The sequence below is a fragment of the Macaca thibetana genome, chromosome 9 (assembly GCF_024542745.1).
Source record: "Macaca thibetana thibetana isolate TM-01 chromosome 9, ASM2454274v1, whole genome shotgun sequence".
Taxonomy (NCBI): domain Eukaryota; kingdom Metazoa; phylum Chordata; class Mammalia; order Primates; family Cercopithecidae; genus Macaca; species Macaca thibetana.
The window spans coordinates 121,226,872-121,249,362 of NC_065586.1; the positions used below are offsets into that span (position 1 = coordinate 121,226,872).

At 48.9% G+C, this 22,491-nt stretch overlaps 1 protein-coding gene and 1 pseudogene across 4 annotated transcripts in view; one reads left to right on the forward strand and one right to left on the reverse strand.

Annotated features, from left to right (window-relative positions):
* CTBP2 (C-terminal binding protein 2) overlaps window positions 1–4,493 on the reverse strand; it is a 173,287-nt gene extending 168,794 nt beyond the window's left edge. The window contains exon 1 of one of the 4 annotated variants that reach the window (XM_050803755.1): window positions 4,242–4,493. The gene's annotated coding sequence lies outside the window, so the exon portion shown is untranslated. Of the gene's footprint in view, window positions 1–2,057; window positions 2,542–3,276; window positions 3,652–4,241 lie in introns of those variants that run through there. The other 3 variants (XM_050803756.1, XM_050803760.1, XM_050803757.1) reach the window with 3 other exon arrangements.
* Window positions 4,494–9,450: 4,957 nt separating this feature from the next.
* Window positions 9,451–11,184, forward strand: LOC126962587 (28S ribosomal protein S21, mitochondrial-like; annotated as a pseudogene).
* Window positions 11,185–22,491: the final 11,307 nt, after the last annotated feature.

The following is a 22,491-nucleotide window of genomic DNA, read 5'->3' on the forward strand; positions in this document are numbered from 1 at the left end:
GGATTTCAAATAGTGTGAGCCGTTTGTATTTTAACGGCAATGGTAGCAATAAAAATATCATTTTAAAATCCAGTGCACTGCTTGTTCAGTACATACTACATACAGTCATCATTTCTTTACCTTGTCGTTAGTTACTCAGAAACTAAAAAGTTGCAGGTTGATTTTCTGGTTTTGTCATTTGTTGTTGCTGTTTGTTTGTTTCATTTAATCTCTCTTTGAAACACTTTCCAGACTTACAAAGTAAAATATCCAGAATTTTAAAAGTTAAGAGCAAAGTTATTGATTATTCTCTGAAAGGGTAACTGACAAACTAGTTAATAATTATACAGATAGCAAGTTTTACTGTTTCATCTTGTGTACACGACCAGATTAACAATGGCAGGGAAAGCACACACAACTTGGCAGGGACAGGAACAGGTGTGCCCCAGTCTCAAAAGGCCAAAATATCTCACCAAGTATGTCACTGGTGTGTTTTTACAATGGCACTAGTGTTTGTTTTTAAGTAGCCAAACGTTCTTACTTTCTGAACTTTAGAGAGACATACTTTACGAGTATCTCTCTCTTCACTGAATTGATGATACAGTTCCACACATAAATTGCAACTCATGCAAGGAAATGATTTTTAGGGACAATAAGGCTTTTTAAAATCAGTTAAGAAAAGGTAATTCACCCTGCTCCTCCCTGCAGGAGAACACCCATTCAAGGGTCAGTTTCAAAGCTCCCAGGAGAAACCGTAAATAACTCACAGGGTTCTGCATTCAACCTGCAGACTCTTATTAAGGTACAATTAGAGAGGGGGTTGTCAAGTTGGTGTTAAAAAAAAAAAAGAGTGGTGGGACTCGGGCACTCTACCTTATCTTTCTAAACAGGAAAAAGAATTAAACCCAAACCACCTAGTCAGGTTCAAAACAAGCTCCAAACCCAAGATCTTTTAATTCCCTCTAATAACTGCTTTCCAAAGGGATGTAACTGGGGTCCCCTACCCCTGGGGCACAAAAAACCAATCAGCGCCATAAATTCCCTTTGCCTTCAACCCTCTCTCCTTTTTACCGGGGGGCAGGGTGGGGGGAGGGGGTGACCCAACATCAACACTTACACTCTACAGAAATATGCTGGCTTATTTCCTTTGTTTGCTCGTGTTATACTTGATCAAGTGTGAACGATTAAACTGGTTTCATTAAAGGCAAGTGCATTCACGGCTAACATCCAACTTCAATGGCAACTCTAAGCATATTTTGCAAGAAAGAGGGCCTGCTTTTTTTGCTTGAAATCTACCATCTCATTAACTTTTCTTTTGGGGGCAATAAAAAGGGCACTAGGGGTTTTTCAGGAGAATGTCAGAGCAGTTCAGATATCTGATGCCAGACAAAAGAATATTTAGTGTTTCAACTCTATGATACAGTCTCTGCTAAAGAAAAAAATTCTGTTTCAATATTAAAGCAGCTATGACTGAAAATGTTTAATTAGCATTTTGACTATTACTTTATAATTGCTGTAAGAAGTATCCTTTGAAATCAAGTGATTATAAAAATAAGATCCTTTAAAGTCTCATTACTTCAAAATAGAAAAGATTTATATTTTTAAAAAAAGGGGGGGGAGGTTAAAAACCTCAGAATCCTCAAAGTACACGAAAACTACCCACTTCTACTTGGAAAACCCTCGAGGCAAAACAGCAATCTTAGGTACTGAACACGAGGTAATTTTTAAACTGTCTTCGAACCCAAACACCTAGCAGAGAAAGCTATCTTTTTTGAAAGAGTGGTATGAGTCGATATATTTCGCCCAAGTTAGAAAGGCAGAAAGAATCACTTTGTAAACTTCCCCAAAATATAACGTCCCCTCAAAATTATCCATGTCAGATAAAAATATACCAGTCTCTAGAATATCCAACAGAATTGCAAATAAGGCGTTTAGCATTTTAAATTCCCAATGCATATTTATAGAATAGAATTCTCTTGTCTATCCTTCCAGCCACTCGCATCAGACTCTCTAAGAACTTAACCCGATCTCCAATCTTTAAAGAAAAAAGGGGGTAAATACACAGAAGGATTGTTTACCCCGGACAGGGCAAGAAAGCCCGGTGTGACGACGTAGGCCATTGCCAGCAGCCTCCACCGCGAGCACGCAGAGCGGGGATTTCTACGAAAAATTCCTCCTCTTCCCTATAAAATCCTAAACGTGGGGTCCTCTGCAGCCAACTGCCGCTTGGGCCGCCTCCGGAAAAAGTACCGGGCGGGGGGAGGGGGGACAACCACAAACACTCGCGCGCACACGCTCACTCCGTGTCCGCGACCGTCGTCGCCGGCGGAAAGCGAGCCACGGGAGGGAGTGTGTGCGCGCGTGTGTGTCTCGGCGCGGCCCGCGGTGACCGAGCCGAGCTCTTGGGCCCGCGGCCTCCGAGCCCCAGGGCGCGGCGTGGGCTGCAGGCGACCCGCCACGCCGCTGGGCCTCCCGCCGGAGAAAGGCCCAGGCACGCCCCGGCTCCCGCGCGCCTCTGTCCAACTCGCCCGGGGCGCTGGGGGCAGCGCGAGAGAGAGAAAGAAAGGCGCTTCCCCTCGGCCGCGCGGGGCCGTCCGGCGCCGCGGAGGGCTGGGAGGAGGAGGGACCGCGGCGGCCCGGCTGTCCCCGCGCCGCACAGGATCCCCGCCGCCCGGGGCGCGCCCTAGCCGGCCCCTCCTGCTAAACTTTTTCTTTTTGATTCGCCCCACCCGAAAAGTGCGGCCCGGGCGGGGAAGGTGGGGGAGGCGGGCGGGCCGGGCTCCCGGCGGCGGCGGGCGAGGAGGAAGTGGTGCCCGCGGGAGCGCGGCCGGGCAGAGGAAATGCCCGGCCCGCCCGGCCCCCGCCCGCGCCCGCCGCCCGGCCCGCCCAGGCCCCCCGCCCCGCCGCGACTTTGGCGGGCCGAGCCCCGCGCGGCAGTGGCGGCGGCGGCAGCGGCAGCAGATGTGGCCCGGCTGCCCGGAGGAGCCAACAATGCGGGGCCGGCAAAACAAAAGGGTTCCACTTCGCCTCCTTTCCCGTCTTTCACTTGCGCTCCCGGGGCGCCGCGCGGGATCCCCCGCCGGCAGGGGCAGCGCCCCTGGGGACCGCGAGCCGCTCGCGCCCCGACTTCCCCATGGAACCCCTCTTCTCCGCGCCGCCCCCCCCGCCTCGTAGGCGCAAGGCCCGCCGCACCCCGGCGCGCTCGGACTCCTGTTCCCCGGGGATCCAGCCGTATTGTCCCCGCGGCGCGTCGCGCGCTCGGCCTGGGTCGCCGGCGGCCCCCGAGCGCGCACCCACCGGGCTCAGGGAGCAGGAGCCGGGGGCGACCAGGGAACCGTCGCCGAGACGCCGCCGCCGCCGCCGCTGCCCTCTGGACGCCGCCGCGCTCGGGGTTTCTTTCTTTTTTTTTTTTTTCCAACCCTGATGGGAAGGAAGGTGACCGCCTACTTCGCATTCATCAACTCTCATCACAACAACAAAAATCCTGGCGCAAACGGCGGCCAGCGGGCGCAATCGGTGGCGGGGGCGGGCGGGGACCCCCGAGCCAGCGTCCACCCCCGGTCGCTGAGGGGGGACGCGGGGCCGGGGGCACGGACCAAAGATGTCCTCGGATGCCGGCTCCGTGTCCTTCGCCCTCTTCCTCCTCCTCCTCCCTGAGTGGCGCAGTGAGGCGCGGGCGCGGCGCCCCCAGCCCGCGGCCGCAGGTGAGGCGGGGGCGGCGGCGGCCCCAGCCCTCCCCCGGGGCCCCCCTTACCTCGTCCCGGACGGTCGGCGTCCACGGCGAAAGGCGCCCACCCTGGAGGCGGCGGCGGCGGCGGCTCCCGCCCCTCCCACCCCACCCGGCGGCGGTGGCGGTGGCGGCGGCTGTGCGGCCCCCCCTCAGCGCGGCATGGCTCCCGGTTCGGTCCCTCGCTCCTCGGGCCGCCGCCGGCTCCTCCGGGCCGCTCCCGAGCCACCTTAAAATGACACACGCACACAGGGACACACACACAAAAACTTAATCTCTCCAGCTCCCCGCCCCTCCCCCTCCCGCCCTCCCCACCCTCCCTCCGTTCCCCTCCTCTCCCCACCCTACCCCTCCCTTCCCTTCCACCTCCTCCCCTCGCCGCCGAGCCTCTTCCTACTTCCCCACCCACCCCACCCCCTTCCTCCGCCCACCCGGTTCCCAATTCCCCCCGCGTCCCGGCCCTGCGCCCTCCCGCCCGCCGAGAGGGGGCTGCGCTGGGGGTCCCCGGCCCGCGCCCGCCCCGCGCCGCGCTCACCCCCGAGAGGATGCTAATTCCAACTTGGATCGGGGGAGGGAACGTCCTGGATGCCGAGCGCCTCCCGGCTATTTGCTCTTCTTTATTTGTTTTCTCCTCCGGGGAAGGAGGAGGAAAACGGAGAGAAAAGGAAAGGAAAGAAGCGGCGCTGGCCGCAGCTCCCGGTGCCCGCCGGCTGCGCAGGAGCGAGGCGGGAGGCGAGGTGAGGGTCGCCGCTCGCTCACTCCTCGCTCCCTTTTTTTGGGGGGGGGCAAAGGCGGGGTCTCTCTTTGCAAACCAATGACACAACCCCACATGGGCCGGCCTCGCCCCCTCCAGATACTCCTCACTACAAATCGGCTCTCTCGGGGGATTAGTGGCTCCGCGAAAGTGCACACAGGCGCGGCGGGCGGGAGGGCCAGGGGCCGGGCGCGGCGGGCACTCCCTGGCCCGGCCCCGCCCGGGAGGCCCTGGGGAAGCGCGGGGGCCTCGGTAGCAGGGGCCGGGGTCCTGTCGCGGTGGCTCGGGGTCCGCTGCTCCCCTCGCCCTTCATCCTCCTCCGCCCCTTCCACGTGGGGTACCGGGCTGCCGGCCACGTGGGGGAACGCGAGCCCCGGGTGGCCCCGGCCCCGTGGGGCCCCGCCCAGCCAGCGGCGCCGACCAGCCCCCTTCCCGGCCCCCGGGCTCCAACTTCCTCCTGGGCCCCCGCACCGGCCGCTTCTGCCTTCTCAGGCCCGCGGGGTCAGGCGCGGGCCGGCCGCAGGGGGCACTTGCGCTCCCCAAATCCAGATCCGGGAGACCGTGCCGGAGAGGCGGCGACCGCTGTGGGTGCGCAGGGAAGGGGCCCTCTGTGCTGCAAGTTGCAGCAGTGCTGTGCCCTAAAAGAAGCAAAACATTCTTACACATTTAAAAAAAAAAAAAAGAAAAGAAAGAAAAGGTTCCCTCTTGCTGCCTGTATCTCGCAGGGGCATTTGAGAAGCCCTGTGTTGGGTCGGAGCCCCGGGCCTCGAGGAGGGAGGCGCGCTGCAGCGTGGGGGCCCGCGGCTCGGGGTCCTAGGCTTGCGCGGCGGCCCGGAGCTCACGCCGTCCTGACGTCTCGAGGTTGGAGTCTGCACACCGAGCCTGGGGAACCAGGCCCAGCGACCGCTCGCGGCCCAACGAGCACCTGGGCTAAATTCCCTGCCTGTGACCCGCGACGTCCGAGCGCCGTCTCCGGAAGGGAGCTGGTGGCCGCGGAGTGTGGGGTCTTCTCCCTGTGCCCCAGGGCCCCCCAAACTCTCTTCTCACTACCCTGAGTTCGGCGTGCATCCTCCCAGAATCCCTGGGTGGGCTGAACTGAGCCCTTAAGATCGATTTGTTTAAAAACCCTATTGAGATATTAGGAACTGGATTGAGATGTCGAGCAGGAAAGGAGTGGGAGGGGTCTGGGGTCCGGCCTTTGGAGGCCGCAGGGACCGCCATTCCGCGAACCCAGCCGCCCCGTGTGGCCTCCTCCATCCCTGAGTGCCCCGAGCCCTGCAGAGCCGAGGAAACTTAGAGCCAGGGCCAGGGGGCCGGAGGAGAGGCCACTGAGCCGCGCGACCCTTTTCTGCATCCCAAAGAGCGTTGCTCCAGGCCTCCCAGTCTTTATTAAACATTTCTTAAATCCTGCCCCAGCCCGCCGCGGGGCTTGTTTGCCAAAGTGCACCAGGTGCGGCCTGAGCGACCTGCAGTGGAGGGGCCGGGACTATAGATGATAGCTTAATCACTCAACAAGATTTTAAAACGTGATTGAAGACCGCCTACCTGTGAGGGCAGCGCGGACCAGGCCTTTCTTGACCGCAGGTCCACGTAATGCGGTCACTAAGAATCCCGCCGCACGGTTTTCGCGTGGCCCTCGTAGGGCCTGGCCAGGCCAACTGAGGGGCGCACCGGGCTGCGCTTCCATAGAGGAATCCTCGCACATGCACTCACGGTTGTCTTTTCTTCTGGCAACCCTGGATCTCCACAAACTGATCTTCAGGGCGCTTCCCTCTTCAGCAGTTTTGCCTCAAGGGCATGGCGCCTCAACTAGGTTTTGGCTATAAACAAACCGCGGCCACCGCCGGGCTACCAGGTTACCAGTACCTGTTCTTCCGAGTTTCTTAGGCATAAACTATAAGAACTACAAATAAAGATATTCTGCTTCCTTATTTCACAGAAGTCTTTGGTTCTGAGTGGCCTTCTCAGGAAGAAACCACAAAAAGCCTGATTTTCCGTATCATTCCTTCACTTTCACGCGTTCTATAAATTTGAATTCAGACTTGGAAAGTATTATTAATATGTTCTTGGCCGGGCGCGGTGGCTTACGCCTGTAATCCCAGCACTTTGGGAGGCCGAGGCAGGCCGATCACGAGGTCAGATCAAGACCATCCTGGCTAACACGGTGAAACCCCGTCTCTAATAAAAAAGAAAAAAATACAAAAATTAGCTGGGCCTGGTGGCGTGCGCGTGTAATCCCAGCTACTTGGGAGGCTGGGGCAGCAGAATCGCTTGAACCAGGGAGGCGGAGGTTGCAATGAGCCGAGATTGCACCACTGCATTCCAGTCTGGGCGACAGAGCGAAACTCCGTCTCAAAAAAAGAGAAAGTATCATTATTATTATAATTACACTGCATTAAGTATTATTGTTGTTGTTTGTTATTATTATTATTGAGACGGAGTCTCAGTCTGTCACCAGGCTGGAGTGCAGTGGCGCGATCTCGGCTCACTGCAAGCTTCGCCTCCTGGGTTCACGCCGTTTTCCTGCCTCAGCCTCCTGAGTAGCTGGGACTACAGGTGCCCGCCACCATGTCCGGCTAATTTTTTTTTTTTTTTTTTTTTTTTTTTTTTTTGTAGTAGAGACGGGGTTTCACCGTGTTAGCCAGGATGGTCTTGATCTGACCTCGTGATCGGCCCGCCTCGGCCTCCCAAAGTGCTGGGATTACTGGTGTGAGCCACACGCCCGGAAGAGAAAGTATTATTAATGTATTATTTGTTTTGAAAACATTAAAAGCAAGGCATCCTGAGAGCTGAAAATTGTTTCTCACTTCAATTTACCTGCATTTTAAAATGTGATGCTCATTTGCCTCCAACATGTGAATTATTTCATACTTTTTTTTTTTTAAGATGTTGCAAACAAAAAACCCAATTCAGAAATGGCCAAAGACTCTGTAGACATTTCTCCAAGGAAGGTAGACAAATGGCCAACGGCCAGTAGGCACATGAAAAGATGGTTTGCCTTACTGGTCATTAGAGAAATGCAAATCAAAACCACCATGTTACTACTTCATGTTCACAGGGATGGCTTTTATCAACAAAAGAGAAAAAAAAAAACCCACATGTATTGAGGAGGATGTGGAGAAATGGGAACCCTTGGCCCGGCGCAGTGGCTCACACCTGTAATCCCAACACTTTGGGAGGCCAAGGTGGGCAGATCATCTGAGGTCAGGAGTTTGAGACCAGCCTGGTCAACATGGTGAAACTAAAAATACTAAAAATACAAAAAATTAGCCAGGCATGGTGCACACGCCTGTGGTTCCAGCTACTGGGGAGGCTGAGGAAGAAGAATCGCTTGAACCCAGGAGGTGGAGGTTGCAGTGAGCCAAGATTGGGCCATTGCACTCCAGCCTGGGCAACAAGAGTGAAACTCCATCTCAAAAAAGAAAAAAAAGTAATGAAAAAAAAAGAGAGGAGATCCACAGCCCCAGTGTGGAGCATTGAGTTTGTAAGGCACTTATTTTCTTCCGTCTGGCAGCCTTTAAACAGGATGGCATAATTCCTTCCCTACTTTATACCTCCTCGGGAGCACTTCTGATGTCTATAGGAACCCAGGGGCTGAAAAAGGCCCGTGGGACCAGACTGCGGCTACATCACAGCATGCCTCCCCCTGCTACAATCAAAGACCTCTAACCGAGGTTCTTATTTCTCAGTTTCCTATCTTTCCTATTTCATTTCCAGGAACCAATGGCTGTTGAAAAAAAAGATAGTGGCCCTAGATAATAGTGGGTCCTTTTATTGTAACTGTTTTGTGCAATAAAATGGACTAGTTGTGTGCACTTGAGTATTTCAAGGGTCTGTGCAGCGAGAGTTACTGGGAGTTGGACTTAACTGTATTGTTACTCACCTATCTCTGTTATTCAGGGTTCAGCTCACTTCAGAACCACAATTATCTGAAGCTCTCAGTTGCTGTCCTCAGTGGAAGTGGGAATTTTGCTGCAATGTTTTATAGAATAACAGTGCTCTCTTTGGCTATAATATAATCACTATATGATTCATACTTAATTCAAATCAGTGAATACATATTGCCTTTATAGATGCCATGGCCCTTTCCAAATATGCATTAAAAATCCTAGGCTCGGCCGGGCAAGGCGGCTCACTCCTGTAATTCCAGCACTTTGGGAGGCCGAGGCGGGCGAATCATGAAGTCAGGAGATCGAGACCATCCTGGTCAACATGGTGAAACCCCATCTCTACTAAAAAAATACAAAAATTAGCTGGGCATGGTGGTGGGCGCCTGTAATCCCAGCAACTCAGGAGGCTGAGGCAGGAGAATTGCTTGAACCAGGGAGGCGGAGGTTGCAGTGAGCCGAGATCACGCCACTGCACTCCAGCCTGGCGACAGAGCAAGACTGTGCTCATGCCCGACGTACGCAGTAAGGGGTGCAGATCGGAGTGGTTGAAGCTGTCAGTTTCAGGATTTAATTGGCATTTGGGTTTAAGCCCATCACTTTTATTTTTTAATTAAACACACACACACACATACTCTGCCTGAGCCCTTTTGAAAAACAGTGACTACAGGTCCTAGGAAAACAAAAGCAAACACATTGATCCACAGACACAAGTGAATCTGTATTGTAACATCCAGAAGAAATCAGCAAACATACCGTGCAACTACTACTCAACAAACATTGAAGGAAGGTCTGCTCCGTTCCTGGCCCAGGCTGGACCCTGGATACAGAGATTAACCCCAGCTGGTCACTATCTCCAAGGAGAGAGCATCCCAGGGAAACTGCATTGGCTCAAGTATTATCTCATTTAAGCCTCATAATACTGTGAAGTAGGGATTAAGATTCCACAGTTGTCTGTGGGAAAGGTGAAACTCCCAGAAAGATTAGGTACTGAGCCTGGCTTCCCAGGCATGTGACCCTATGCTCTAAAGGGAGAACTTGGCTTTGCTGTCACCGTCTTAAAAATGTTTTATTAAATTTTTAATTTTTTGTAGAGATGATGTCTTGCTATCTTGTCCAGGCTGCTCTTGAACTCCTGGCCTCAAGTGATCCTCCTCCCTCGGCCTCCCAGCGTGTTGAGATTGCAGGCATGAGCCACTGGGCCCGGACTTAATAATTTTGAACAAGGGACTTTGCATCTTCATTTTGCACTGGGCCCCACAAACTGTGTAGCTGGTTCTGATTACATTCATTTAGATTAAAAAGACCCCATCCTTGCACCGTAGAACACAAAGTGGTAAAGCCAAGCAGTCTTCATTGTCAGCCCATGGAGTCACATAGAAACGAACATGAGTCTAAGAAGCCCCCTGGCCTCTCACTAGGCCACCACCTTGCATGTGCAGTGAGTCCACCCATGGAATGTTAATTTTCCTACACTGCAGCAGGGCAGGCCCGTGACATGCAGACCTCAGACAAGTCAGCAATGGTAACTAAAGCCGGAATCACACAGGCTACTGACTCAGTGGGACCAGTAGTGAGGCCACGATGGGATTACTGCTGAGAATGACCAAGCATGGGACAGAGATGGAATGGCAGCCTCCCGGCAGCTGCTGCACATGGAGGAAAGAGCTCCATTATCGTAGGAAATGATTCAGCTCCAACCAGAATTAGCTTCATGGTCAAAAGCTCCTGATCCCAAGGTCCACTAGGTACTGAGCGCGCCAGGCTCTCCAGAGTAAAGACTTAAATCCAAAGTCATGGCCAAACATCTGAAGGTCATCGCCGGGACTGTGATGGCACAGGAAGGGAACGAGTGCATACAGGACCCTAAACAGAATCCTAACTATGGAAGGGCTCGTTGAGGACATTAGGCGTCGGCGGTGTTATGAGAAGCCATGCCACCGGCGACAGAGGGAAAGCCATGAGAGGCCCAGCAGATCTACAGCATGGAAATGGCTCGCAAGATAACTTCTTGATGCGAAAGAATCGGGCAGATCGGTGGCAGGGCTGCTGAGGCCTGCGGATGGGACACTCAGTATGAAACCCTCATCCAGTTTTGTCTCCATCTCATTTCTTTGAACAATCCCATTTCCTATTACCTTTCTCTACAATAAACTCAATCACATGTTGGTAAGAAGGCCTCCACATACAGAAAACAATCCCGTTAGTCAGCAATGGACCCTCTTTTACTAAATGAAAGAAGAAACTGAGTCTGAAGAAGTGTAAGAGTAGAATGGCATTTGCCAGGGGCCAGGAGGGGGCAATGAGGAGTTATTGTTTAATGGGTACAGAGTTGTAGTTTGGGAAGATGCAAAAGTTCAGGAGGTGATGGCCAGGCGTGGTGGCTCATGCCTGTTATCCCCGCACTTTGGGAGGCTGAGGTGGGTGGATCACTTGAGGCCAAGAGTTCCAGACCAGCCTGGCCAACATGGTGAAACCCCGTCTGTACTAAAAATACAATAAAAAGAAAAAAAAAAAGAAAAATTAGCCGGGCGTAGTGGTGCACACCTGTAGTTCCAGCTACTTGGGAGACTGAGGCAGGAGAATTGCTTGAACCGGACAGAGTGAGATTCCGTCTCAAAAAAAACCCCAAAAAAACAAAACAGGAGATGGATGGTAGATGGTGACGGTGGTTGCACAGATGGTAAATGTCCTTCATGCCACTGAACTGTACACTTAAATGCTTACGATGGTAAAACAATGGTAAATTTTATGTTTACTACTATAAAAGCTTTTTTGAAAGTTAAAACAACAACAACAAAGCTCCTCATATCACCTACAGTTTTGGCACCTGCAAAATACCCTAATAACAGAGCTGACTTCAGTGAGCCTGTCTTCCCCAGGGAACTCTCTACTTAAAAAAAAAAAAAAAAAAAAAAATGTGCCCATGCTTTTCCCTGAGTATCTACAAATATACAAAGAGGGCCCCTGGTTATCTGGTCAGCTGGCCAGGGGAGCCCATGTCAGGTTTGATTAGACACCATTCATGGTGCCCTTACTTGCCTCTGGAAAGCATCATTGTTTCATGTTGGTTGGAGTGGCCCTTGCATTTCAGAGAAGAACTCACTGAGGCTGTGAGGCTGGGTCACTCCAGCAGGTAGGCTGGAGACCAGGTTGAAACTGCAGGTCTCTGGGCTTCCCAGATTTTTCCTGGCTCTGCTGTTTTGCCTCCAACTGCTATCTGGGCTGTAGACAGGTGCGGGCACCCGGCCCCCTGGCCTGTGCATCTCTGGAGGCTGCTTCTCACATCTAATTTGTGCCAGGAAGAAATAAAGCAGTGGCTGGCCAGCTGACCTGACACACAGGGGCCCTTGTTTGTAGATTTTTCAGGGAAGAGCATGGATGGTTTTTGTTTGTTTGTTTTTTAAGTGCAGAGGTCCCCTGGGAGGACAGACTCACTGAAGTCAGGGAATTGACTGTTCATTTCAAGATGGTCCAAATCTACAGAAAAGTCGATTTGAAGAGTGCAATGCATGCTCACTCATAGGCCTACCACCAATTTTTCATATTGGGTCACAGTGTCATTAGCTGTTTTTTTGTTCACTGTATACACATAGATACTTTTTTTCCTGAACCATCTAAAAGTAAGTTGCAGACATCTTGGTGTTTCACTCCTTAACACTTCAGCATTTTTATCTCTTAAAAAGAAAGACCTTTTACAAAACTCTAATGTCTTTAGCCACAACTATGAAAATTAACGATATGGCTGTAAATTCAGTAATGTTCAGTGTGTGGTCAGCATACTGCGGCCAACCTGTGGACTGTTTTTCACAGGTCAACAACAAGCTGAATTCTAAAATGGAGCAAGCTTTTAGAAACTTTTATAGCATCTGACAGAGTACTTTTAGATCTGTTAAATCTAATAATAAAAAATCTGGACTGACATTTAGTGTATTTTTTCACTTCTTCCTAATAAGTCACTTTTCTTATGTTTTACAAAAGTGTCACTCTGAGACACACTAAAAAACAAAAACAAAAACTGTTCCTTCATTATAGGTAGATTGCAGAGCCACTGGCTAATCCTCAGACCATATTCAAACATCCCCAATTGTCTCAGAATGTCTTTTGTAGATTTCTTTCTCAGCCCAGCATCCAATTCAGCTTCACATGTAGCATTTGGTTTTCACAGGGTCTGCTCTCCTCTCTTAGCAACATTGGGCCATCTTCCTGATTGTCTTTGGAACCTGTGAGTGGACCCATCTTAGAGCCAAGTAATTCAAGTACCAGGGACCTGGATCAGGGACAGGTCTGCAGTTCTCTGGGACTATAGAAATTACTGTTCTTAAAGCTATCAAAGTGTACACCCAACGATCTGACAAATCATTTTCAAATTTCATATGAATGGTTTCTTGATGAAAGAAAATAATTATAACATATCTGGTATTTTGGCAGAATTGTACTGAGTAAGGCAGGGGAACCTGTGTTCATGTTAAGTATCAGCCAAGCCAGAGATTTGTGCTGCTCTGATGTTAGAGATGGTAATCAGGAAAACCATAACAACGTGTTTGTGCCGCGCTCAAGATCTGGCTAAACTTCTTTGCGCAAGATTGAAAGTTGTCTGGTTTAGGCTCAAGGTAGTTCTCAGCTATGGAGTGATAGTCCTAGCGTGGATTTAGGGACTCCTCAGCGAGGAAGTAATATGCATTTGCCTAAATTCATTCCCCCCGAAGCGGACTAATTAGTGTGATTGTTATAAGGCACAGTACAAATAACTACCATTTACTGTGTGTGTAAAGCATTCTACAGGATGCTTGGCACACGGAACGTGCTTAGAGCAGATGCCCCTGAGCTCGCACCCAGGGCTTCGGGAGCTGCAATCTGTGCAGCTGCACAGGACCCTACACTTAGAAGAGCCCTGTGCTCTTCAGCTCTGCAGCTGACATCTTGAAATTCTTAGTAATTTTGCACAAGAGGCCCTGCGTTTTCATTTTGCACTGGGCCCCGAAGATCATGGAGCCAGTCCCACCCCCACCACATCTCTCTGACCCACCTCTGATTTTAGCAGCAGATGTGGTGAATGGTCGGGTGCAAGCTCAGACTCCCGTCCTACCAACAGCAAACACCTTCAGCACGGGCAGCACAACTTTCCGCATTCTGCTCCGAGCCGCCTCCAACACTGCACTGAAGTATCCCGCCCACTGCACCGAAGCAGAGTCCCGAAGTGTGGGGAGAGGGGTGGTGGTGCGGAACCCCAGAAGCAAATGTCATCGGTGGGGGCAGGAGCTGGTGGGTAAATGCCGTGGGCTCCTGCTCTTTGGAAAGACAGTTCTGGGATGTATTCTGGACACTTCTCAGAGCTCCCAGCATAACAAAGCCCTTGATGCCCACAGTCACCCGCCGATACCCACCACTCCTGCTTCCTGGGATCACCTCCTACAGAAACCACCTGCACTCAAGATGTTCCTTGTCTACTTCTGCTTTGGGGGGATTCCATGCTAAGACAGTCACAGCGGCGGGTGTTAGATGAATATGTGCTGGGCAAATCAGTGAGCCTTAGGATATAGTGAGCCTTAGGATATAGTGAGCCTTAGTTCATAGGATTGTTGACGGGAGTCAGTGAGATAGATTATGTAAACATCCGGTTCCGAGCCTGGCACATGGCAGGAGCTCGGTATGTGGTTGCCGGTGTTGGTGTAACTTCCCATCTCACCTATCCAGAGTTTTCCCTGCAGCAGAAATGGACATGAAATGCAAGATCAAGTATGACAGGGACAATGTATTCCTTTTCTAGGGCTGCCGGAACAAATCACCACAAACTGGGTAGCTTAAAAACGACAGAAATATCGGCCAGGCGCAGTGGCTCACGCCTGTAATCCCAGCACTTTGGGAGGCCGAGGCGGGTGGATCACGGCTTCAGGAGATTGAGCCCATCCTGGCTAACATGGTGAAACCCCATCTCTACTAAAAATATAAAAATTAGCCAGGTGTGGTGGTGCGGCCCCATAGTCCCAGCTACTCAGGAGACTGAGGCAGGAGAATCGCTTGAACCTTGGAGGCGGAGGCTGCAGTGAGCCAAGATCGGGCCACTGCCCTCTAGCCTGGGAGACAGAGCAAGACTCTGTCACAAGAAAAAAAAAAAAAAGACAGAAATGTATTCTCTCTGGAGAGAGTTCTGGAAGCCAGAAATCTGAAATCAAGGTGTCCGCAGAGCCGTGTTCTCTTGAAAAGCTTCAGCAGGGAGGCCCTTCTCTGGCCTCTACCAAACTTCTGATGGTTGCCGTCCGTCCTGCTTATTCCCAGCCTCTCCTTTGTCCTCGGGTGGCCTTCTCCCTCTGTGTCTGTGTCTATATCTGTTTCCTCCCTCTGGAAGGATCAGTCACTGGACATCTTAACTTGATGACATCTGCAAACACCCTGTTTCCAAATAAGGTCAAATTCGCAGGTACCAGGGATTAGGACTTGACATATGATTTGGGAGAACACAATTCTACCCACTGCAGATGGAAAGTGGAATTTATTTAAAATAAAATGCATAACAACCAGGGCTTGATTTTCCTTGGATAAACTGGCAGAATGAGCAAGGGATAATTTGTACCTCTGGGATCAGTTCACATGTCGCCCTAAATGGCATTTACACTATTATGTCATTATAAAGAATGTCTCGGGTGGATTGCAGCCATGTTTTGACATAGCTGTTTGTAAGTGGGCTGAGAATTTAACCTCTGATATAGGCCATAATCCCAACTGGGCTTTTCCCACAGAGTTATTTATAAATAGCCTCAGATGTTAATTATTAATACGTATAAAATATTTATTAAGCACTTAATTTATGCCAGTCTCCTATGCCAGGCACTAGAGAAACAAAGAATAATCAGGCACAGGCTTTGCCCTCAAAGAGCTCCTGGTCCGCCAGGCAATGGTATCTAAGTTTTACAAATTCACACAAGAACGTTTACTGAATGGACACTGCACGCACAGCACAAACCAGCTTCTGAGGTCGTTGCTCCTCCTGTGTCTGCAATCCAATGGGGCTGCCCAGGGAACTTTCCAGGCAAAATATAAACATGCGTGCCACTGCTGAGAAGCTCTGTTGTATGTTCAGACCGGAAGCTGGGTTCTTTTCTTGACTGTGCCTTTTTTCCGACCATGTGTTTTGAGATAGGTCACACCCCTCTCTGGGCCTCCTTCCCTTCCTCTGTAAAAATGAGCAAATCAAATGAGATCATGCCAAAGGGCTTCTCAATTCTTACACCATCATCATAGTCAACGTAGATGTTTAGTAAGCACCATGCACCAGGAACTGCTCCAGCCCTTGCCACGTATAATTTCAATTCATCTTCATAACAATTATATGAGGTATGGATTTTAATAATTTCCCCCCCTTTTTTTTTTTTTTTTTTGAGACAGAGTCTCACTCTGTTGCCCAGGCTGGAGTGCAATGGCAGGATCTTGGCTCACTGCAACCTCTGCCTCCCATGTTCAAGCAACTCTTCTGCCTCAGCCTCCCGAGTAGCTGGGATTACAGGCACCCACCACCATGCCCAGCTAATTTTTGTATTTTTAGTAAAGATGGGGTTTCACCACGTTGACCAGGCTGGTCTCGAACTCCTGACCTCAGGTGGTCTGCCTGCCTCAGCCTCCCAAAGTGCTAGGATTACAGGTGTGAGCCACCTCATCTGGCCTAATGATTTCCTTTTTTTTTTTTTTTTTTTTTTTTTTTGAGGTGGACTCTCACTCTGTCACCCTGGCTGGAGTGCAGTGGCGTAGTCTCGGGTCACTGCAACCTCTGCCTCCCAGGTTCGGGCAATTCTCCTACCTCAGCCTCCTGAGTAGCTGGGAATACAGGCATATGCCACCACACCTGGCTAATTTTTGTACTTTTAGTAGAGATGGGGTTTCACCACGTTGGCCAGGCTGGTCTCGAACTCCTGACGTCAGGTGATCTGCCCGCTCCAGCCTCCCAAAGTGCTGGGATTACAGGCATGAGCCACTGTGCCAGGCAATTTTTTTTTTTTTTTTTTTTTTGAGACGGAGTCTCGCTCTGTCTCCCAGGCTGGAGTGCAGTGGCGTGAGCTCAGCTCACTGCAACCTTTGCCTCCTGGGTTCCAGCAATTCTCCTGCCTCAGCCTCCTGAGTAACTGGGACTACAGGCGCCCACCACCACACCCGGCTAATTTTTGTGTTTTTCAGTAGAGATGGGGTTTCACAGTATTGTCCAGGCTGGTCTCAAGCTCCTTACCTTGTGATCTGCCCACCTCGGCCTCCCAAAGCGCTGGGATTACAGGCGTGAGCCACCGTGTTAAGCAGTATTGTTATTATTTTTTAAGAGGCAAGGTCTTGCTCTGTTGCCCGGGCTCTGTTACCTCAAACTTCTGGACACAAGAGATCCTCTGCCTCAGCTTCCCAAGTAGATGGGACTACAGGTGTGTGCCACCACTCCTGGCTAATTAAAAAAAGAATTTTTTTTTGGCCAGGCATTGTGGCTCACGCCTATAATCCCAGTACTTTGGGAGGCCGAGGTGGGAGTATTGCTTGAGCCCAGGAGTTCAAGACTGGCCTGGGCAACATAGAAAGACCTGATCTCTATATTTAAAAAAACATAAAAACAGATTACAATTAAAAAAAAAATTTTTTTTAAGGGAACCAGGATCTTGCTGTGTTGACCAGGTTGGCCTTGAACTCCTGGGCTCAAGCAAGCCCCCCAGTTTAGCCTCCCAAAGTGCTGGGATTATAGACGTGAGCCATTGTGCCCGGCCTCAAGAGAACTTTTAAAGAGAGCAGCAATCCACCAGGTGAGTTTAGGGAGGGAAGCTTTATAAATCCTGAGCTGGCAGAGAATAGCAGCCAATTCTTTGCCCAATTTCCTTTTGCTGTCCCACAGCATAACTGAAACATGTTCAACATAGAGCGTGCCTCCTCCTTCCGCAGCGGGTCTCCTCCTGAGCTTCCTTTTACCTAATGGACACCACGGATCTGCTTCCAGGCCGATTTCCCTCTCTGTGCTCATTGGTAGGAAGCACATACCCCAAATCTGAACTCACTCTAGCAACTACAGAATACCTGATAGAACACATTTTATAGGCTGTCACTAACCCCCGGCTTCACGGCATTTACAGATTCTTATTTTCCATTTACTCTGACGTGCCAGACGTCTTCGTTTGTCCTCCAGATCTACCCTATATCCTTTCCCACTCTACTCTCTGTCCTGGAAGGCTGAACTGTGTAGACAACACCAACCGCTCACCCACTGGCTTTCGGTTGGGTCTGGTCAATGGGGAACCACAGTGGATTAGAGGGATGGAGGAAGTGGAAGTCAGTGTTTTGATTTCCCTGTCTCCCTGCCTTCTCTCCCTCCTCCCACCATCCCCACCAGGTTGCCTGGGACTGCCTGTGTTTTTCCACCAAAGGTCATGTTCCTCCTGCCCCCCCCCCTTTTTTTTTTTTTTATGTAAAAGGATATTTAGACCAGCCTGGCCAACATGGCAAAAGCCCCTCTCTACTAAAAATACAAAAATTAGCCAGGTGTGGTGGTGAGTGCCTGTAATCACAGCTACTTGGGAGGCTGAGGCAGGAGAATTGCTTGAATCCAGGAGGTGGAGGTTGCAATGAGCCAAGATCGCACCACTACACTCCAGCCTGGGTTATAAAGAGATCTCTCAAAAAAAAACAAAAAACAAAAAACAGGAGAGAAAGATGGGGTCTCTCTCTATTACCCAGGCTGGAATACAGTGGCAATATTCACAGGTGTGATCATAGCTCACTCTAGCCTCAAATTCCTGGACTCAAGCAATCCTCCTGCCTCAGCCTCCTGAGTAGCTGCAATGACCAGAACATGCCACAATGCTGGGCTGTGATTCACATACATTTTCATGATGAGTGAGGGCAGAAATAATTACATGATTGGTTTGCTGATAACATGACATTTGGGCTGTGGCTCTTTCTTATGGATCTTGCCTTTTACCAAGTCGTTAGATGGTTTTAACAATCCCAGGGGATCTTGTGGGCTCCTAACCTGCTGCTTCTGGAAATACCTGTCAGGGAAGTCTGGTCCTCAGCTTCATTTTGAAAGTGGCTGCATTCACTTCATCCATGAAGCGAACATGGAGGAAATGCCTAACGAATTGCTGGACTGAAAAGCGGTCATAACTTTTCAGCTCACATGAACACACACTTGGGAAATGTGTGAAACCCTAATTTTAAAAAGAGGCTCCTTGGGAGAAACATTAGTAGCTGACACAGAGCCATTTTCTGGCTTTCATCTTGTCACCACTGGTGGCTGGGAACAGACTGTCCAGCCTCTGCCTACTCACGAGGATTCTCAAAAGAGTTTTCAATAAATTCCATTTGTTAACAAGGAATCGCGCTAAAAAAAAAAAAAAAAAAAAAAAAAAGGATAACATTTGCAAATAACCTCCTATTACTTAAGGCTTTGATTTTTACTGTATTATGGAAGAATTGGCAAGAACAGCAGAGTAAGACAATGGATCCCATAGTAGAGACCCATGAATAACAAGGCAGGGTTTTCTTAAGCCTGTCACTCAAACCCAAGGGCTTCTTTCTGGAGCGATCTTTGATGTGAAGGCTCAAAATGCCCCAAATTCAACGGCCATTTAAATCTTAATGATAAAACTCAGGAGCAATATAAGTGTTTAAAACAGGAAAGGGATACTGACAGCTCTCCAAAACAAAGACTAGGATTCCAGTGTCACTGGTCATAGAAGAAAATTGAGGTCAGCAACGTCCAGCTCAGAGACATTTTATCTTCAAAGATAGTGTTCAGCTGCTACTGTTACAAGGCAAATGTGAACGGCTTGCTCAATATTTCATCTACGCTATTTGCAGAAAGTTAAAAACTTGACGGACCTATGTTGACTAGCAGCAAGAAGAATTGTCCCCACATTCTTGGTGGGAATTTCAACCAGCCCAATATTCCTGGAGGAAGGTTTGGCAATATGTGTTAAAAGTCTCAAAAATGGCCAACAAGCATCAACATCACTGACGATTAGAGAAATGGAAATCAAATCACAATGAGCTATCACATCACACCCATTAGCATGACTGCTGTCAAAAGAACAGAAAACAAGTATTGCTGAGGAATGCAGAGAAATTGGAGCCCTTATGCACTGTTGGTGAGAATGTAAGATGGTGCAGTTGCTATGGAACCGGTATGGAGGTTCCTCAAAAAATTAAAAATAGAACTACCTTATGATCCACCAATCCTCCTTCTGGGCATCTATCTGCAATAATTCAAAGTGGAATCTCAAAGAGGTATTTGCACATCCATGTTCACTGCAGCATTATTCACAATAGCCAAGGGGTGGGAACAACCTTAATGTCCACTGGCAAATGAATAAAGATAATGTGATATATACATACAATGGAATATTATGCAGCTTTAAAAAAGAAGGAAATTGTACCATTGGCAACAACATGGATGGACCTGGAAGACATTATGCTAAGTGAAATAAGTCAGCCACAGAAGGACAAATACTGCATGATTCCACTTATATAAGGTATCTAAGATAGTTGAACTGATATATGCAGAAAATAGAATGGTAATTGCAAGGAGATGTGGTAGGGAGAAATGAGCTGTTCAATGGGTATAAAGTTACACTTATACAAGGCGAATAGGTTCTAGAGACCTGCTGTACAACATAGTGCTCATATTTTTATAATTAACAATATATGCGCTTACAAATTTGCTAAGTGGGGGAAGATCTCATGTTAAGTATTCTTATTACCAAAACCAACCAAACAAAAAATACCAAAAAACAAAAAAACAAAAGGGTGAGATTTTTGGAGATGATGGATATGTTTATTACCTTGATTGTGGTGAAAGTATCACAGGTGTATGTGTATGTTCAGACTCACCCAATTGTATACATTAAGTACATGCAGTTGTTCTCTATATCGATTTTTTGTCAATACACTTGTTAAAAAAGAATATTTAATGGCATTGGAATATGGTCATGACATATTACTACATTAAAAAGGCACTTTAGGCCAGGTGTGGTGGCTCACGCCTGTAATCCCAGCACTTTGGGAGGTCGAGGTGGGTGGATCACGAGGTCAGGAGATCGAGACCATCCTGGCCAACATGGTGAAACTCCATCTCTACTAAAAGTACAAAAATTAGCTGGGTGTGGTGGTGTGCCTGTAATCCCGGCTACTTGGGAGGCTGAGTCAGGAGAATGGCTTGAACCCGGGAGGCAGAGATTGCAGTAAGCCAAGATTGCACCACTGCACTCCAGCCTGGCAACAGAGTGAGACTCTGACAAAAAAAAAAAAAAAAAAGACACGTTAGAACTTAGAATTATAGTGTGATTCTAATTTTGCAATAATTCAGGCATGTATGCATAGAATAAAGACTGGAAAACAGATATCAACATACTATATGAATAGGGGGACATCTTTGGGCATAAGGATTAGAGCTGACTTTTATGTATTTTTATGTGTTTGTCTCTATTGTCTAAGACAAACATGTACCACTTTTGTAATCAGAATTAAGCAATTTTTCAAAAAAGAATAGGAATGAATTCCTAAAAGGACTACATCATGCTCTGGGAGGTGAGACTGGGAGAGTTGAGAATGGCTTCCATTTTCTACCTTATAGAGTTTTAAAAGTATGTGTCACTTTTACGATTAAAAAAGAAGAATGAAGTCAAAGCAAGGTGCAGTCACTGTCAAATTCTTTTCAAAGCCAAACCCACCAGATGTCTTTTCAGGGCCCAAGTATACAAGGCAGTAAATAGGAAAAGCACCTGCCAACCATGCAGGCCTAGAAAGCCTTCGTGTTTGGAGCTGCCCATAAGTTCTAGGGTGTTGGATGGTGCCACCCCATGCACAGAGGCATGGGAGGTGATGTGAGAGCTGGAGCAGGCAGAGGCCTGGAAAGTCTGCCCTCTGGGGATTGGGGACCAGGGAGAGGGACTCCTGCCAACCCTGAGAGAATGTGCCTGGTGTCTCAGACTGAAGAGGGCAACATAATTGGGTGGTGGGGGACTCTCGTTCAATTGGGTACAACTGTCCATTTTCAGCATCTAAAACTTCATTCAGCAGCAAAGAATGCAGGATGATGTTGCTGTTTTTACAAAGAGGTGTTTGGGATTTGGAGCGCTGCCCAAGGGCACGGAGGAAGCTTTTTGTATTATCCACTGACAACTGCATTGTGGACATGCTGGAAGGGGAGTTTGTTCACTGCACAAACACGGAGTCACACCCAGCTTCGCCTATAATGGAATCAACAGTCGTGAGCCCGTTAAAGACGTCGCAGGAACTTCAGGCTCTGGCAGAATTTGCTGCAATCATTTTGAAAGGAATCTTGGGACACTGAAGGGTCTGTTTTCGACTGTCTAGGGATTTAATTCGCTTCATCAAGTTGATTGTGCGTTTTTTTAAATGGGTCTCCATTCTTAAGGCAAATTTGGGTATTTTTATCTTGCTTTTCATTGAGTATTATGACATAGGCATATTTTTCACGTTAATACAAATTCTTCAAAAACCTCCAAAATGGCATACATTTTGTGGCTGAGCCATAAATGATCCCTTTGGTTGGCCATTGAGGTTGTTGGCAAGTTTGTTAATATTAATACTGCCATAATTCATATTTTTGTGCCATTAAGCTTTGTTTGCCTTCCAGATTATTTCCTTAGGACTGATTCCAAGTGAAACCACTAAATAAAAGGCGTGCACATTTTAAAAATTATTATTTTTTATTATACTTTAAGTTCTAGGGTACATGTGCACAACATGCAGGTTTGATATGTAGGTATATATGTGCCATGTTGGTTTGCAGCACCCATCAACTCGTCATTTGCATTAGGTATTTCTCCTAATGCTATCCATCTCCCAGCCTCCCACCCCATGACAGGCCCTGGTGTGTGATGTTCCCCATCCTGTGTCCAAGTGTTCTCATTGTTCAATTCCCACCTATGAGTGAGAACATGCAGTGTTTGGTTTTCTGTCCTTGCGACAGTTTGCTCAGAATGATGGTTTCCAGCTTCATCCATATCCCTGCAAAGGATATGAACTCATCCTTTTTTATGGCTGCATAATATTCCATGGTGTATATGTGCCACATTTTCTTAATCCAGTCTATCACTGATGGACATTTGGGTTGGCTCCAAGTCTTTGCTATTGTGAATAGTGCCTCGATAAACATATGT